The sequence below is a fragment of the Heloderma suspectum genome, chromosome 4, assembly GCF_057233095.1.
Source record: "Heloderma suspectum isolate Gila_16-S chromosome 4, 16-S_ref, whole genome shotgun sequence".
Lineage (NCBI taxonomy): Eukaryota > Metazoa > Chordata > Lepidosauria > Squamata > Helodermatidae > Heloderma > Heloderma suspectum.
The window spans coordinates 243,862,405-243,881,260 of NC_139461.1; the positions used below are offsets into that span (position 1 = coordinate 243,862,405).

The following is an 18,856-nucleotide window of genomic DNA, read 5'->3' on the forward strand; positions in this document are numbered from 1 at the left end:
CACCCCAGGTAAGCTTCGTCCCAGAGGGGATTCCACAGGGGGGGCGGGGGGAGGCCGTTCCGCCATGGGTTTCGGGGGGCCAAATGCCAGTGCATTCGGCCTCACTGAAATCCATGGCAGAATTCTCCGCCATCCCTAGCAGTGTGGTACCTCAAGAGTAACAGCCAGTATTTCTTTCCCAACCCCAGGCTCCAAAATACTACCCTCTCCCCAGCAGCTAACAGAGGGAGAGCATGCTTATGTGTGCCTCAGTATGTGCACTAAGTCATGAGGTTCAGAGGGCTTTCAAAATGGGGGATGTTCTGAAATGGAAAACCTAAGTGGACCATCAGAAAAAGCATCAACCCACATGAAGAATGATGTAATTTGTCCCAAAGGACTTAATGAGCTCCTCTATACATGTTTACTTGGGAATGAACTCCAGAATCCCGTACACAATCCATGTGCAATTCACACATGGTACCGATGTGCGTAAAATTGCAGCTCTTGCACACATGGCCACCGGAGGGAAAAAATGGGCCCTTGCTTGTGTGTGTGTGTCTGTGCATGTGTGGGATAGGGATGTACGAATTGTGTAAAATCCATTCCATCTGTGTTTCGTGGATTGTTAGGCACCCTTCATCCCATCATCCACCCATTGACAGAATTGAATTTTTTTTCAAATGTGTGCAAATTCGCAGGTGCGAAAATGTGCAAATTCCCTCAAAATGAGCAAATCCCCCACAAATGCACATTTTCACACTTTAGCCTAGGGGTAAAATGCACATTTTTGGTCAGCTTGTGTGTGTGTATCTGTTTCTATGATGTAATTTGCGCAAAATTTGGGAAAGTTAGAAAAACAGTCCACAAGTCCACAGAATCTGCCTGACAGGGAAAGCTGGTCCACTGCGGAATCCATGGGTCAGATACATAAAAATCTGAACTCATTTGGTTCCATTGCAGATTTCTCCAACAACCTAATGCGGGATTGCTGCAATTAATAAACGGGTAAAGTGCCAGAAGACTGGAGGAGGGCTAAAGTTGTCCCTATATTCAAAAAGGGTAAAAAGGAGGAACCTGGGAACTACAGACCAGTCAGTCTGACATCAATCCCTGGGAAAATTCTGGAGCAGATGATAAAGCAATCAGTCTGTAAGCACCTTGAAAGCAATGCAGTGATTACTCGAAACCAACATGGATTTGTCAAGAACAACTCCTGCCAGATGAATCTGATCTCATTTTTTGATCAAGTAACCTCCCTTATGGACTGTGGGAATGCTGTGGACATAATATACCTCGACTTCAGCAAAGCTTTTGAGAAAGTGCCCCATCATATCCTTATGAGCAAACTAGCTCAAAGTGGGCTAGATGTACAAAAGTCACTTACCTTTTCGAAGGGTGACATTCGTGGTGGTGGGGAGGCACTCCGTACTTCCCCCTAAAATCCTACCTCAGCTGGCTCCACTCCGTGATGACTCCACGGAGCCACCGGCCGGGTGCATCCTCATGGCAGGTCTGTGGACGGAAATGGGAGCCAGCGTAGCGGCCTCCATTTGTATCCTTTCGCTGAGCAGTGATAGGCTACATAAATATTTATGTAGCTTATCATGGCTCAGCGAAGGCACGCAAATGCCATAGGGGCCACCATTTAAGTCCCCGCTTTTGCTGTGATAGGCTACATGAATATTTACATAGCCTATCACGGCAAAAGCAGGGATGCAAATGGCGGCTGCTACGCCATTTGTGTCTCTGCTCCGAGCCGTGATAGGCTATGTAGATACTTACGTAGCCTATCACAGCTTGTCAGGGATGCAAATGGCGGCCGGCGTAGCGGCCGCCATTTGCGGTCGCAGCCCGGCAGCAGCTGGAGCCACTGGAGCTGCTGCTGCTGCTGGAGCCGACGCTGCCACAGCCAGGTAGGCTCCATTTTGCAGGGCTTTCACGGGGTGGTGAGGCAGGTTGCACCGTTCCGCCACAGATTCCGGGGAGCAAAATTCACTGGAATTCGGCCTCCCTGGGATCCGTGACGGAATTCTCTAACATCCCTAACTAGCAGGGATGGACAAAAGTCACTTACCTGATCCCGAAGCTTGCTTCGCGGTGGGGGGAGGCGCTCCGTCCCTCCCCCTGAAATTCTGGCCAGGGGGGAGGCGCCCCGTCCCTCCCCGCTGAAATTCTGGCTGGGGGGGAGGCACCCCATCCCTCCGGCCACAAATCCTCTAGTCCTACGTAAATGTTTACGTAGCCTATCATGGCTGACTTTGAAAAGAAAAGAAAAAAAGCGCATATGCAAATGGCGGCTATTTGCGTTGCCCTTATTTTCACCTTAGTCTACGTAAATGTTTACGTAGACTACACGTGCCAAAATAAGGAACGCAAATGGCGGCGCCTATGGGCGCCACCATTTGCGTATGTGCTTTTTTTTTTCTCAAAGTCAGCCATGATAGGCTACGTAAACATTTACGTAGCCTATCACTGTGTTTTCTAAAAATCTAGCCGTGATAGGCTACATAAATCTTTACGTAGCCTATCACGTTTGCTTGCTTGTTTGGGTTTTTTTACTTGGAAATGGTGGTGGCGGCAACCGGTCGGAAGACCCGCCGCCGCTGCCGCCGCCGCTGAACCACCACCGCCAGGGACATTCGACCAAGGTAAGTCCCATACTGGGGGGGCGGGGGGGGCAGACCATTTCTCCACCAATTTTGGGGGGCCGAATGCACTGGCATTCGGCCTCCCCGAGATTCGTGGAGAAATTCTCTGACATCCCTACAGATGAAACAACGATCAGGTGGATCCACAGTTGGCTACAGAATCAGACTCAAAGAGTGCTTATCGATGAGATCTTCTCAAACTGGGGAGAGGTAATGAGCAGGGTACCACAGGGCTCAGTTTTGGGCCTAGTGCTCCTCAACATTTTCATTAATGACTTGGAATGCAGGGAATGCTGATCAAATTTGCAGATGACACAAAATTGGGTGGGATAGCTAATACTTTGGAAGATAGAAACAAAATTCAAAGTGATCTTGATAGACTGGACTGCTGGGAAGAAAATAACAGAATGAAATTTAATAGGGATAAATGCCAAGTTCTGCACCTAGGAAAAAGAAACCAAATGCACTGTTACAAGATGGGGGATACATGGCTCAACAACACTACAAGTGAGAAGGATCTTGGAATTGTTGTCAATCACAAGCTGAATATGAGCCAACAATGTGATGTGGCTGCAAAAAAGGCCAATACTATTGGGCTGCATTAATAGAAGCATAGCTTCCAAACCCCGGGAAGTACTAGTTCCCCTCTACTCAGCACTGGTTAGACATCATCTGGAGAACTGTGTCCAGTTCTGGTCACCACACTTTAAGAAGGATGCAGACAAGCTGGAAAGGGTTCAGAGTATGGCAATGAAGATGTTCATGGGACTGGAAATAGCCCTATGAGGAGAGACTGAAAGAACTAGACATGTTTAGCATTGAGAAGAGAAGACTGAGGGGAGATATGATAGCACTCTTCAAGTACTGGAAAGGTTGTCACAGAGAAGAAGGCCAGGATCTCTTCTTGATCATCCCAGAGTGCAGGACATGGACTAATGGGCTCAAGTTACAGGAAGCCAGATTCCGGCTGAACATCAGGAAAAACTTCCTGACTGTTAGAGCGATAGGACATTGGAACCAATTACCTAGGGAGGTGGTGGGCTCTCCCACACTGGAGGCATTCAAGATGAGGCTGGACAGCCATCTGTCAGGATGCTCTGACTTGGATCCCTGCACTGAGCAGGGGGGTATACTCGATGGTCTTGTAGACCCCTTCCAACCCTACTATTCTATGATTCTATGAAACCTGGTTGCTTTTCAAAGTGACACCCCTTATGAAACTGTCTTATACCAAGTCAGACCATTGTCTGCCTAACCCAGTACGGTTTACATTGACCGGCATAATTTCCCTCAGTGTCTCATGTCTGGGTCTTTCCCAGCCTGGCAACCGGAAATAGCTGGAGATGGCATGGACTGAAGCTCAGACCTTCAGTACATAAGGCATGCACTCTACTATGGAGCTATGACTCTTCCCCTTGCAGATTTTGTTCTCGAGAACTGGTTCTCAAATCCAAAATCTGACCCTAACTTTGTCTTGCCATATCAAACTACCTCAGGCTGGCTGCATTTCCTGTACTTTTGGCCCACATTAGATAAAGTGTGCTTGCCATTTATCATCAGGTGTACCATTAAATGTGGCTTTCCTTCCCACCCAGCCACCCCCACCCCATCTCCTCTCCTGCCAAGAGTTCTCTACTGGCATGTATGCATGCAGCAAGTTCTCTTCCCACCCAATATGTTCCTTCCAGCAATATCACAGGGGGCAGTTCTGTGGGTGAGAGAAGGGGAAGGGAGTGGCAAGGCCAGCTTACAAAGAATCCTCTGGCCTACCCAGCCTGCTTCCTTCATGCTCTGCAGAGTCCGAGCTAGACAGGCGAAAATGCCTGTCTAGCAAAAATGCAGAGTAGGAGGAGCACAGAGCGGAGATTGCCTCTGCACTCATCCTGCTCTGCATAGGATGCCCATCAGCCTCCAAGTTAAGAGGCTGATGTACATCCTGATAGGATTGAACCCTAAAATACTAAACGCTAAAATTTATGGGGCATATTTCTATGTAAACATGGTTTAGGTTTGAGTTAGAAGATGAGCAACAAACAAAAAGGGCACAAATGAGTAGAATCTTAGGGGTAAAAACTATGTGAATTTCCATAATTTATTGCAAAGGCAAGTTCACTGGAAAAAAATGACAGAGAGCTTTGAAAGAAAAGAATTGTCTATATTTCAGGAATAATGGAGTCCTTCCTTTATATGCTGAACTGAATACAGTTGCAGTTTGCATCTCCTAGTTTGCATCTGTTTGATTTTTCCAACTTATGCAATAGTCATGCATGTACATTTTAATTGTCAAAGAACAGAAAAAGCAAAATATGCTTTTTGAATATTTTCATTTTAAAATATTTAGTTACATGGAAGAGACTTGATTTTCCTCATTTTCCTTGTAATGTAAGGAGTGTAACTATTCCTTATTTCAATGCCATGAGGAAACATGGGGGCATGTATAATAAAAGCTCTTGACTGTATAACAAGCAACGGAGTAAATCTCCCAATTCTGTTCTGTAGCTATTAGCAACCAAAAGAGGGTGGGGGGGGGGAGGAAGAGCATAACCTGAAAAAGGTACCACAAAAAGAGGAATACAAAACCTTTAAAATATACATAGAACTGCAGTGTATTTAAGCAAAACAAAGTGAAAATAATCTATGCAATACTATCATAAATGCTAGTTGTCATCAATGAAGCATACCCAATATGCAAGGCTGTGCAACACTACTCTAAATCCACATAAAAATGCTGGGCTGACAATAAAACATTCCATTTACTAGGTGAGCAAAATATCCACATTCTCTCCAGCGTGCTGGGCAATCAGCTTGATGGAAGGCCAGCTTGCTCCCACATTTCATTCATGGTCATGCAACTATTATAGATGCCAACAATATTCAGGCACCAAAAGTCTTCACAGATGTTAATAACTGAATTAAAAAAGTCTACACACAATAGAATTGGGTGCATAGACTATTTTGTAGCAATGGCTTCCCTGCAGCATGCTGAATATTAACAGAAGAGAGTCCTCATCCTATTTAATTAATTACAGGGAGCTCTGTTTCGTGACTGAGAATTCCAAGCTTTAGTTCATTGTGTGTGCCCTGTATCTTTCATTTTAGACTATTGTGTGTTCCTCTTTTTGTTTGGGGAGTGCCAAAGCTATTAACAGCGCATATGTATACACGAGCTGCTTGAAGGACTGCCTCCAATTACTCTTAAGGGACAAGCACTGGAAGAGGAGCTGGCTTAACTATTGATTCAATGGCAGTCAACAGATTCACCTTCCATTTTGCAAGCAGCAAATCAGAAGAAACTGGGTTACATTTTAGAAGCAAAGGCTTAATGAGGGAAAGGAAGAGGAAGTGGAAGTGATAGTGTAGTTTTTCCCATTTCTTCCTCCAGCATCACCACAGAAGCACACCTCAGTCTCTCCTAGAATGTGCGTAGTCAAGTGAACAGCCCACTGGAAAAACTCCTCTCTTTAGCCAAAGAAGTGATGATGGATGATGGCTAAAGAACTCTTTTTTTCAAAGGTGAGAGATTTCCTTGCTTCCACATCTCAGTGCCTTGATTTTGCATTTTAACATTCCTTGAAACATAAATCAAATCCACAGCATGGGACTCTCAACTTTTTTCAGGTATCTGAAAAATCAATTTGTGCTTGCATTAAAACGGTGAGATTTATGTACTCACTATTCCAGTGGGCTCCAACTGTTTTCAGAAGCTGGAGCCTCTTAAAGGAATGGGGGTGTCAGTGGGCTCTGCTTAAGACAATCTAGTACATAACCCCTTAAAAATACCATGTAAAATAAAAACCGTAAGTTATTTGGAGGAAGAAAAGAGTCTAGGTGTAATAAACAAACACATGAATAAATTCCATTGGCACATTTGCTGCTGGTGCCAGAGTTGTGCAACAGCCACTGTAAGCTTCTAACATGAGGCACAGATGTATATCCTGACCTTTCCTCCGAGGAGCCTCAGGTGGTGTACATGATCCTCCTCCTCTCCATTTTATCCTAACACCAACCCTGTGTCACCCAGTGAGCTTCATGGCCAAGTCGGGACTTGAACTTCGGTCTCTCTGGTCCTAGTCCAGCACACTAACCTAGGGATTGGCAAACTCATTGGAGCCAGGTCATACACTGCTCACCAGATCCCTGCCAGCCGGCCAGTTGTGTTCACTGTGCTGTGCACTGAGCCAGACAGTCTGCGAGCACCTGGCAAGCAGTGAGTGGCTGCCCACTTCCTCACCAAGCTGCCATTTTGTGGAAAAAATGGTGGCTCATCCTTGTTCGCAAACATCCATTTGTGCAAATGGCAGCCATCAAGGGGCCATTTAAACAAGATTACAGGCATAAATGGTCCATCTATGCCTTAATCTTGTGTGAATGGCCCCTCTACAGATGCCATTTGCACAGATGGATGTTTCTGTACAAGGTCGAGTTGCCATTTTTCTGCAAAATGGCAGCTCAGTGAAGAAGCCAGCAGCCGCATGCTTGCCTAGCTCACTGCATGCTGAGCCAGGCAAGCAGGGGATTCACAGACCGGCATCTGGGGGGCCGAGACAGAGATTTCTTGTTAGGCTTTGAGCCCCAGACAGACACCCGCGACATCCCCATGCTAACCACTACACTACACTGGTTCCCAATATTCTGAGATGGATATTACTTTAGCAACAAACAACAGTCATTTATGGCCTTCCATCTAGACTAGTTGGTAGGTGGCAACTCACTCACTATGACTGGGTTCGCATGACACAAGGGTGGTTAATAATAAGCAACAGTGGCTTGTGAACTACCCCCACCCACGCATGCCGCTCGCATGCTGGGTCATTTCCCTAATTACCCTCACCGGGTACAGTTTTTCATAACTTCTGAACCTGGTGAGGGTGGGTGACTAGGATGGCTAACAAACCACCCAGAACCCACAGTCTGTTGTAGGGTTGCACACACAGGGATGGTTGTTAACCAGCCACCATGGCTCATGAACTGTCCTTGTTCTGTGCGAACCAGACCTATGTGTAAAATATAATTGAGCAACCTATTATTATTATAAATACTGAGTAAACATCTGCCAGCTTACCTTTGTATCCAAGGCACCATGTGGATCTAGGATTTTAGATCACAGCAGCCAATGCCATTCCTTTTGGTATCCAATCTAGGGATGTTTGGGGTCACTCCTAATGATCCGGATGATAACTAACTACAAGTCACATGGGACAGTTTTACAAATGATGCTAAGAATAGGCTTTTGTCAGTTCTTTAAACTTCATGGCTACCTTGTCAGTGGCATGAAATATAAGAAGCCATCTTTCTTTTTTAATTTGAAGGATAGCTCCGAGAAACATGTCCCATTTATTTCAAATGCACAGTGGATATACACATTGCTGTGATCCGATGAACAGAGACAGATTTAAAGATGCAATTGACCACATTCACACATGACAAGCAGGCTGCGTGGGATAACAGAGGCAAAAATGCCTCCTGATTCTCCTGTCAGCTATTTTTCACTGGACAGGACTCTAAGCCCATCCAGCTTTCTGGCTTACCTGGAGGGAGGGTGTCTGGGAACAGAGAGGTTTATGGATCCTGCAGCTCACCTGGCACCTGATCTCATCTGATATTGGAAGCTAAGCAGGGTCAGCCCTGGATAGTACTTGGATGGGAGACCACCTGGGAATCTAGGGATGTACGAATCCCTTACCTGGCTCCGCACAGGGGCATCCGTGGGGGGGGGCACTCCTGCCTGGCCGGCTCCGCTCCGCGGCCAAGCCGCGGAGCCACTGGCCAGCTCCGGCCGCCCACAGCCGGACATCTGGCCACTGGGCAGGCCTGCAGGGATGCAAATGGTGGCTGTCGTAGCTGCCGCCATTCGTGTCCCTGTATTGAGCCATGATAGGCTATGTCAATATTTACGTAGCCTATCACGGCAGGGGGGGGGGGAAAGCCAGCGTATGCAAATGGCGGTAGCCACCACCATTTGCGTACGCTGGGGTTCCCCCCCCCCGCCATGATAGGCTATGTAAATACTTACGTAGCCTATCACAGCCTCCGCAGGGATGCAAATGGCATCTCTGCATTAGCCGTGATAGGCTACGTAAGTATTTACATAGCCTATCATGGCTATGAAGAGGAGGAAGCGAATGGCGGTCGCAGGACGGCCACCATTCGCAAAGCAGCACAGTCGGGAGCAGGTAAGTGCTCCGTTTTGCGCACCTTTCGTGGGGGGGGGACTTCGTCCCGTGTGCCTTTCGTGGGTTGGGGGGGTGGGGGCTTTGTTCCGTGATGGATTTCGGGGGGCCGAATGCACTGGCATTCGGCCTCACCGAGATCTGTCGTGGAATTCTCTGACAACCCTATGGGAATCAGGCTTCCTGTATGGAGCAGGGGGTTGGACTCGATGGTCTTGTAGGCCCCTTCCAACCCTATGATTCTATATCATCTCCATTTCCTCCCCACACCACCACCCATTGGCATGTCCCCTTCCTACCCTCCCTGACCCTCTTCCAGGATTGCAACAGTGAACTTGGGAGAGAAGCCGCAGCGAAGCTTACCACAGCAACTGGGGGGGGGGGGAATCCCCAGACAGATTTCCTGGGTCTCTTATCAGATTGCTCATAGTGAACCTGAGCTGCCTGATACCAAATTGGACCATTGGATCATTTAATCCAGACAAGGTCAGGAGGAGCAGAGGTCCCCGAGGTCTCTGGCTGAGGTCTTTCCAAAACTTGCTACATGAGATCCTTTTAATGGAGATACTAGGGACTAAATCTAGGATCTTGTGCATGGAAATCTTGTTCTTTACCACTAAGATAACCCCACAGGTTCAGTCCTACCCAGAGAGCCAGGCACTGAGCCACAAGTTCATACTGCTAACACAGAAGGATGCTGTGCATGCACCTTCCCCCCTCACCCTCAACATGTGTACAAAATGGCTATCACTTCTGCAGGCAGCCAGATGGCTTAACAATGATACAAGAGAAGGAAATACAGAGATGCATGAATGATATGATACCCAGGTACATTCCCATTCTCTGTCACTGCAATCTTCACTTCAGGATGGGAGCATCATGTTCAACAGATGATGTACCAGATGGAGGAGACACTATAACAAATCGATAGAGAACTGACCAACAAGAAAAGATTATATCAAGGAGGTAAATTTCCAGCCCATCCTTCAAAGGTATAAAAATGATCTTGGACTACATGGAGATTACTCATGTGAAACTCATCAAGTTATCCTTTCTTTCGCATTATTGACAATGACTATTAATCTTCTCCCTCAGCTCAGAGTCCTTACTGCATTCATCTCTCAATGAGCAGACAAACCACTCTATCTTGTCAAGATAATTACATATTTTTAAAAGAAGGGTGTAATAGACTTTGATCCTGAGCTAAGAACCTCTGAGATGTTCCTCCCAGCATTTTTGCTATTTGGTGCTCCAATCTTCTGTAAACGGGGGTATTTTTCAATAGCACAGAAACGTATATGTTATCATTTCAAACACTGGTGGATATCCAATCTTGTGACTGCAGGAGTTCCTGATCCATGAATTTGTGATACTCAAAATAGGCCATATGCACCGTTTTGAACATGTCCATTAAATTTATATATGTAGGCACTGACATACCAAGGCCATAAAGTTAGATAAGATCATTAATTTGATTCCTGCTTTCATTTTCCACTTCCAAAACAGTTTTCTTTTTCATCATGGGAAAAAATAAAATATCCTTGTCACAGAGTCTATGCTGGGGATCTTACCAAAGGAAGTTGGAAAAGCAAAAGGCTCACAAATCCCATCTGCTTGAAGACTTCCCTTCCACAAAAACTGCTGCCCCTGTCCTTCTGAAATGGTGCAGATTTCTTAGTTAGTACTACCCTTAGCTCTGTGTCATTTTCATAAAAACTGTCGAGGAAGAACATAGGGGGATAAGCACGTCTTTTTTGGAAACTCCCAAACCGTAAATGCTGCTCTTGCACAAACAACACCCCCACACACACACAAATTATTCACCTGAAATTTGACAGGGAAGATTTCCTCAGAAGGAGCAATTAAGTCTAAAAAAATTAATCTAATTCTATCAAACAGCAAAAAAATGTTATAGTCATTTGTTGATCTCCAATGGTAGTCAGTGGAAGGCACAAACCTGCAGATTTCTGAAACAAAATTTGGATTCACCCTGAGTCAAATCAGGCAAACTCCAAATTGGTCTGAGGTGAATTGGGTTGTTTTCTGAATCACTGAATCAGGGTCCAGATTGAATCTTGTGGTCGGTGTACAGACCTACTTTAGACACTTCCTGTAAGAAGCACTTTCACAATCAGAACCACAGGACTCAGAAGTCCTGTTCATGCATTCTTGTTTTATGTGTAGAGGGGGGAGAGCAAGAACGAGCACCCCTAAATTAACATGCTTGTTGCCTCCCCCCATCCAGTGGGGTAGTGGAGTTGAGGCCCACAGGGATGCAGCACCAGCACTTTTTTTATTAGCTGCCACCCCCTTCAGAATTCCCTGTTCCCTCTGAGCCTAGCTGCAATTCTCACAGGAGCTGTGGGGAAATGAATTTTCCACAGCAATAATGTATTGTCCCCTGTTATAACGCAAAATGTGTTGGAGCGGCTTGGTCATAAATGGGCAATTAAGACTCATTAGCTTTACAAAAGACCCTGATCTTGCAGGATTCTAAATTGCATAGGGAGCCTACATGGATAGAAAATCTCCCCACTGTGGAAGATTGCCCTCCTCAACACAGAGAGGGTGACAAGAGTGGTAACAGAGGTAGGAGGAGCTGGCATGCACATTGCTGCTCTCCCCCCTCATTTCTCCTTTATACTCACAGCAGGAATGTCTGAATAGGGCTAGGGTCACAATAAGATCATGGGTAAGCATCAAGGCAGGACTGGGACTAGATTTCAGCAATGGGACAGGATCAAGTTCCTCAGCTCACTTTTTATGCTTCAGAATGAGCCAATCAGGGTTCATCCAAGATAACCAAGAAAAAGTGGAGTTGTAATTGGGGTTGTCCATCATGGGGGAATCTGGCCCTTCTGAGGCCCGATGGATCCCTGCGACAGACCAGGCTGGACTTGCATTTGCAAGCCAAGCTCTATGATGGTTCCCGAAACCTGGGAACTTTGCTGAGGGGTGGGGGTGGGTTGCAAATTGACACCAGCAGCGGGCAGTGGTGGCAGGAGTCCTCGCCATGACCACCAGCCACTGGCAGCACCACCACTGCCATGTGCAAAGTGCTCAGGAGGGGGAGAAGGAGCCATTTGGGCATTGCAGGATCACTGTGTGTGAGTCACCAGGAGAGACCCAGGAGGAGAAAAACGACTCATGCCGGTGTGGCCCTGCTATTGTGTGCAAAATGGAGGATGAGAGGGGAATGGCACTCCCCTCTCATCCTTCCACTGCTACACTGCAGTGCAAAGGTGCAAAATCCACCAGCTGACTTAACTCGGTGCAGGCCAAGTCACGACAGCTGGTGGATGTTGGAGCGGAGCCCGGGGGGGGTCGAGCCGGCAAAAGCTCACCAAGCTCCACCCACCAAATGGATTCCTCTGACATCCTTAGTTGTAATCACTTCAGTGGATCAACGCCTGGCAGCTGGGCTCCTGAAAAGCAAGCACCTGATGTATCAAAACTAGGCCAGCAACTTGAAATGTGACACAGTTTGGGACCAACTTCCTGAAAGACAGTAATAACTTCAGATTTTATACAGACTCGTTACTTTCCATTGTCTCCTCCTCAACATGCCCTTGCCACAATGCAGAGCAGAGCAACTGGGGCAAGATATGTCATCTGGAGGACGTTTTACACCCCTTCAGCGCCATCTGTGTTGGCTGCCTATTTGCTTCCAGATCCAATCCAAAGTGCAGACTTTGCCCTCGGAAGCCCAACACAATCTGGGTCAAAGACAGCCAACTTCACCTCTCATTATAAATTAAACACAATGTACCAAACAAAAATACATTCACCCATCCACCCTGAATGGTGCCACAAGAGGCTACATGTATTTCTCTGGCCTACGTTCTTATTTTGGATGAGGTAGTTTTATAACAAAGGAATAGCAAACTTCTAAGACTCAGAGAAGAGCCATGCTGACGATTTTCTATTAAGATGTCAACTATAAAATTCAAGCTTGTATTATGCGGACATCCTTCTATGAGTCGGATAGAGTTCTAATAAATGGAATAATAAATCCAATTATATTAGAAGCCGTTAAGTGTATAAGGCGTCAAACATTCAGCTTAATAGCACCATAATCTTATGTGGAGCCTTGGAGGGGGGACTCATGTCTTATGGTCTTTTAGTGTTGCGTTCCTTCAAAAAATCCCCCACAATGCACTATGCAGGCATTCACCTGCATCAGATTAGGGCTAAAGCAAAGCAGGGCAACCTGAAGCCCTCAGCCAAATTTCATGAGGCCCTCAGTCAAATTTGAAAAGCTCTCGGCATGCAATCAGTTCAGACTTCTGGCAAGAGTGATCTGTCCTTTCCTTGGCATCCCATTGCATGGGAAGGAAAAGGGAAAGAGAGAAAAGTAGGTTGCAGAAAGAGAACAGGGGTGATTCACCCACTTTTGGCTCTTTCCCTGTCCACCACTAACTTCAGCCCTGCTCACCACCAACATGTGGCCTCTGACAGATTGCCCACAACAGAAAAAAGGTTACCCAGCCCTGGCCTAAAGTGTATATGGGACATGGGCATGCACATAAGCCCTGCCCTCAAAATACCCATGCACCTGAATGTCTTTTTGATCTTCACACTGAATGTGAAGGGTTCTGTAAGGGCATTTGAATTAACATGCTTACAGAGCTCCTGCGATCGGAAACCTGCAAGCTGAATGCACTTGCAGATCTTCATGCTAAATGAGTGCTAAAAGACATCTAGGCATGTGGGGGGATGGGTGTGGGGCTTATATGTATGCCCACATCCTCTACACACTGTAGCTCTACTTGTGTGCAGGCAAATGCCTGCATAGGGCTATCATCCGCTGAGGTTTTGGTAGTTTGCATCAACACAAAACCCAAGCTCAGAATTGTCCAAGGAGACTGATCTGCCTTGCTGTGCTTCTGAAGCAGAGCAGCAGGTCCTCCTCTGTTGGAGAATCGATGAGAAGAGCTTTCAGTATTGCTTCTCATACAGGCAGCTGTTCCCTGATGCACTGGAACTGTCAGCCCAGCACCTTTCTTCAAGATGCTGATACTTACATTAGAACGTTTTTTGAGAACGGGATTAGGTTGGCACTGGCAGAACACAGATGAGAAAGCAGAGTCGTGCAATGGCATGTTCTCGGCAGGAACACAATAAATCTCTTTGAAACTCACAGTAGATTAGGACAGCAGAGGAAATGTGACCCTGCTGATTATAATAGCAGGGGTCATGCATCGTTCTACCCATCTGATAATTAATTTTCAAGTACGCAGCTGAGTCTTGCCAGGCACCCCTCTGAGAATGAGCGCAGCTCTCTTTCCACGTGCTGGATGAGAAAGGATTAGCATCCGTTCTGATCACATCCCATCTCTGGAAGTGGCTTTCAGCAGGAGTTAATCAAACTCACTCGCTATGCCACTTTCCTGAGAGCTCAATTGATGCTCTCCCCAGACCACCAGGGGATCTGAACCATGATCTTGCCTGCTGTGAGTCACTTCAGGAAGTAACAAATGGCTGCAGAAAGCAAACAAACAGTTATTGGGGGAACCATCCAACGAAACTTGCATCTATCACGCATCTTCCCATGGATGCACTTTACTTCAGAATCTTCTACCCATGCAGCTTGTTAAGTATGGTCATATAAGTTGTTCCAAGCAGCAGTCTAGGGTCTACTTTACAGAACTGCCTGGAAACAAGCTGAATGGACAATGCATGCCAATGAAACATTTTCACACACATGCATCTATGGGACTCTTTCCATAAATCATCCAGTAGATGCAGAATGTTATTTAGGGAGGAACTATAGAGGGAAAAGCTGTGGCTAAGGGGTAGGGCACATGCTTTGCATGCAGAAGGTCCTAGGTTCGATTCCCCAGCATCTCCAGACTTGATGAACTGAACTTAAGACTGGAGAAATTCTCAAAGTTTGAGATGAACCAAGCTTAAGACAGGAAAAATGAGAAACAGAGAGAAACCAAAATGGACAGATACATCAATCCCTAGTCAGGACCAGGGGTAGACAGGACACTTTCTGAGCATCTACTGGATAATGATGGTGATACAGCCCAGTGTTACTGGTAGCCAGAGACATAACCAATTCCCGATTGTGGAATACCTTCCCTAAATCTGTTTGCCAGGTATTTACTTTAATATCCTTTAGGTGCCAGGTAAAAACTGTTCTATATACTAACACCTTCAGTGGGTTTTAAGTTTGGCTGCTGCCTTGAATTTTATTTATTGTAATACTGCTATTACTCTAACTTGTGCATGCTCATTCTTGTCAGTTTGGTTTTATTTATTTTTTTTGAGCTTTGTATTTGTTTTACCTTTATATGTAACCTGCCCTGGAAAAAGTAATGGAAAGGCAGGATATACATTTTAAATTAATTAATAAAAGATTGAAAGCTCTTCCTTCCTGCACTTATGTAGCTTGACAATGGTGCAAACTCACCTACCTGCCCAAAATAACTCATAAATGCATGAGATCAAAATTTGAGGTAAATGTGTAACAAAAATTAAGAGGTTTTTGGTTGCCTTTGTCTTCTGCTTGGCAAAGGAGAGCACTACCTTGATGACTGTGATGCACTCTCTCTCTCTCTCAATATATTAAAAGACTAAACTGGACCAAAAGAAGTGTTCCAGATGAGGATTCAAAAAGGGACAAATCAAAGGAATCTGTAAGATGGGAACAATGTTTCTCTTGGCTGCAGGAAGAAGAGAGTGGGTAGTGTTGAAGGAAAGGTATGAAAGGGAAGAAGACAGAGGAAGGAATTTGCTGGTACATGAGGCTACGAGGGGCTCTTATCTTCTGCAGCTAGAAGAGATAAATTCACCAACACATGGCACTGATGAGAGCATAACAGTTTGAAGATGTCCTAATTGTGTCCCGGGGCACAATGAACCAGACAACAGAGAGGAGTGACAACAATTGGGGAGCCAACGCAGAGCTCGTCAAAGCACAGCAGTTTGCCGTTACTACGGAGATGCACACTCTTTTTGTTAGCAAGTTGTAAACTGTAATTGAAATGAATTCTCAAGGTTGAAACGATCAGGTGAGATGATAACCCCTTCCTTTCCTCCCCTCCCCACAAAAAGGGAAGGAAGACAGGAAAACCATTTGGATTAATGGAAACAACCCAATGCAGCAGAATGTTGCTGAAGAGAACGGCTTGTCAATGTGATGATTTTGCAGAAATATTATCTGTTTACTGATTCATTAAGCCCGGAAACATTTCTCCAGCTCCATCTTTCCCACCATCTCTCCCTCCCTTTCACTCATACATTTATCTTATATCTCTGACATCCTAGATAGTGGGAGGGATCCGTTGCTCAGTGGCAGAACATGAGGCAGCAGGAGAGGGAAACCTCTAGCCCATGGGGCCTGATCTGGGCCATGGACATTTGCCAAATGACCCATGGGGGCTTTGGCTCCCTCCATGGGCCCTGCCTCCTGCCCAAGCCTCACCCCAGGAGTCTACCAGGGGCTTGGAAAGGGGGTGGGAGTCCCCCTCTTATCTTTGACCAGAAGCTGGGGGAGGAGGTGGGCAGAGGAATCCCCCTGTTAGCTCCAGTTAGGGAAGTCTGTCGCCAGGAAACCCATCCGTTTCTGGACTCACCAGAGTTCTGCAGCATGCCCTACTCAGCTCGCATGTGTGGGCCGAACCATAGGTTTTTCCAGAAATGCAGGAATGTTTTCTGTATTTTTCAAATTTGCACAGAGATTTCTGCACTGAAATTTGTGCAAATTATGCAAATCGTGGCCAAAATGTGTGCAAATTATGCAAATTGTGGCCAGGATTTGTGCAAATCTCTATTTGTACAAATAAAAAATGGAAAATCCACTAGCTAGCCTGACTCATTGTGGACCGAGCTGGGCCAGCTAGCGGAAGTTGAGCTGAAGTCTGGGGGGCTGAGTCAGTGAAAGCTCATTGAGCTCTAGCCCCCAATCAGATTCCTCTGACATCCCTATCTTCAATCAGTTATCCCAACTGGGAAGGTGAGCAGCAGCAGTGTTTTGGCCATGCTGTGCCTTCCCCTATCAGGGAGGATGCAGTGTAGGTAAAGTGGCCCCAATTGAGGCTGTAGCTGGAGTGCTCCAGCCATGGCTTTGGTTGCAGCCACTTTGCCCTCGTCATGCCTTCCCCCATCAGAGAGCATGGGACACGGGTGAAGCAGCCCTGACAAGAAGGACCATCTGGAGCTCCGCACAGTGCTTTGGCAGTGAACAATGATGTCAGAGGGTGTGGCCACACCCTGTCACATGGAGCTGTGGCTATGCCCCTTTACATCATCCAGCTGTGGAGGGTCTGGGTAGTGGAATTCTCCCCAAAAAACTGAGTTCCCTCCCCTGCCCTACAGGCAGGTGTTCCAGATTCTGGTATATCCAGCTCAAAGGATCATAGAATCATAGAACAGTAGGGTTGGAAGGGTCCCATAAGACCATCTAGTCCAACCCCCTGCTCAATGCAGGAATCCAGGTCAGAGCATCCCTGACAGATGGCTGTCTAGCCTCATCTTGAACGCCTCCATTGTGGGACAGCCCACCACCTCCCTAGGTACTTGGTTCCAATGTCCTATCACTCTAACAGTCAGGACGTTTTTCCTTATGTTCAACCAGAATCTGGCTTCCTGTAACTTGACCCCATTATTCCGTGACCTGCACTCTGGGACGATGGAGAAGAGATCCTTGCCTTCCTCTCTGTGAAAACCTTTCAAGTACTTGAAGAGCACTATTGTATCTCCCCTCAGTCTTCTCTTCTCAAGGCGAAATATGCCCAGTTCTTTCAGTCTCTCCTCATAGGGCTTTGTTTCTAGTCCCCTGATCATCTTCATTGCCCTCCTTTGAACCCTCTCCAGCTTGTCTGCATCCTTCTTAAAATGTGGCACTCAGAACTGGACAGAGTACTCCAGATGAGGCCTAACCTGTGCTGAGTAGAGGGGAACTAGTACTTCAAGGGATTTCAGGGAGCAAGGCTGGGAAAGACTTCTACCCAAGTGCTTGGCGAGCTATCCAGCTGGAGTTGACAGTGCTGGACTAGATGGGTCAATGGCCTGATTTACTATAAGACAGCTCCACATGTTCATATCTTTCTAATTCAAGCTGCCATCTTTCCCACAGGGTCTTTCAATGCTGAAGACACCCATTTTTTTCACCTCCTGTTACACAAAGCCCAATTTGTTGCCATCTTGTTCAAAAGGCTATGGAAAAATCAGTGCTTGCAAACAACAGGGTTTGAAAGAGTTCAGCAGCACTTGGCCCATTGGTCAAAAAAAGACTCTCTGTCCAGCTGTATTCCCCTTAGGCTAAAGGACATGTGAGTCCGGTACCAATGCCAGCTAGAAAAGCTTGGCTCTTTCCTGCAAGCTGTGGGCCATGTCCTCAGCTGCAGATAATCTCTGTGGTTCCATTGCAGAGAGTGGATTTCTGCTACTGCCAACAGAGGCATTAGGACAAGGGCCAAGAAAGCCCTGCTACTGAGGGCCAGTATGAAATGGGATTACCTTATTTTGAACATCACTTGCATTTATTTGGATATATTATTTATACCGCACCATCACTACGCAAGACACTTTAAAGAGTAATGTAAGCAAAACAAGAACAGAATTCAGAGGCCCTCGCCCCAAGAAGCTCACAATGAGGGATGCACGAGAATTCTGTTTATGCTCAGAAATCATGCGAACATGTCCTGATCACAACCCTGAATGCAAACGTGAGCAGGAACACATGTTCTCCAAACCTGTTTGTAAATTCTCAAGCTTGTGTTCACATTCGAACAATGCACATGGGGAGAAAATGCACATTTGGGTGTGCTCTTTAAAAAAAGTGCATCCTCCCACTTGAAATGCGCACTTTTCCCACTCAAATGAAATGAAAAAAGAATGCAATTGAACATGGGAAATGAGGCGAGCCACACTCCAAGGTGGTGTTCAGAGAATCTTGGCAACCACAAAATCACTTGTTTGCCCATCCCTCCTCACAAGATATGCCTTGTGGTTGACAACACAGGTAGGGAAGAAGAGGGTGAGACATGGGATAATGAGTGCAGTGTCACATACTTAGGCTATATTGAGTTGGGGATCATGAGGGAA

The 18,856-nt window shown here is 46.2% G+C and overlaps 1 protein-coding gene across 1 annotated transcript in view; it reads right to left on the reverse strand.

Annotated features, from left to right (window-relative positions):
• GRM4 (glutamate metabotropic receptor 4) overlaps positions 1-18,856 on the reverse strand; it is a 378,281-nt gene that overhangs the window by 82,220 nt on the left and 277,205 nt on the right. The window lies entirely within an intron of this gene.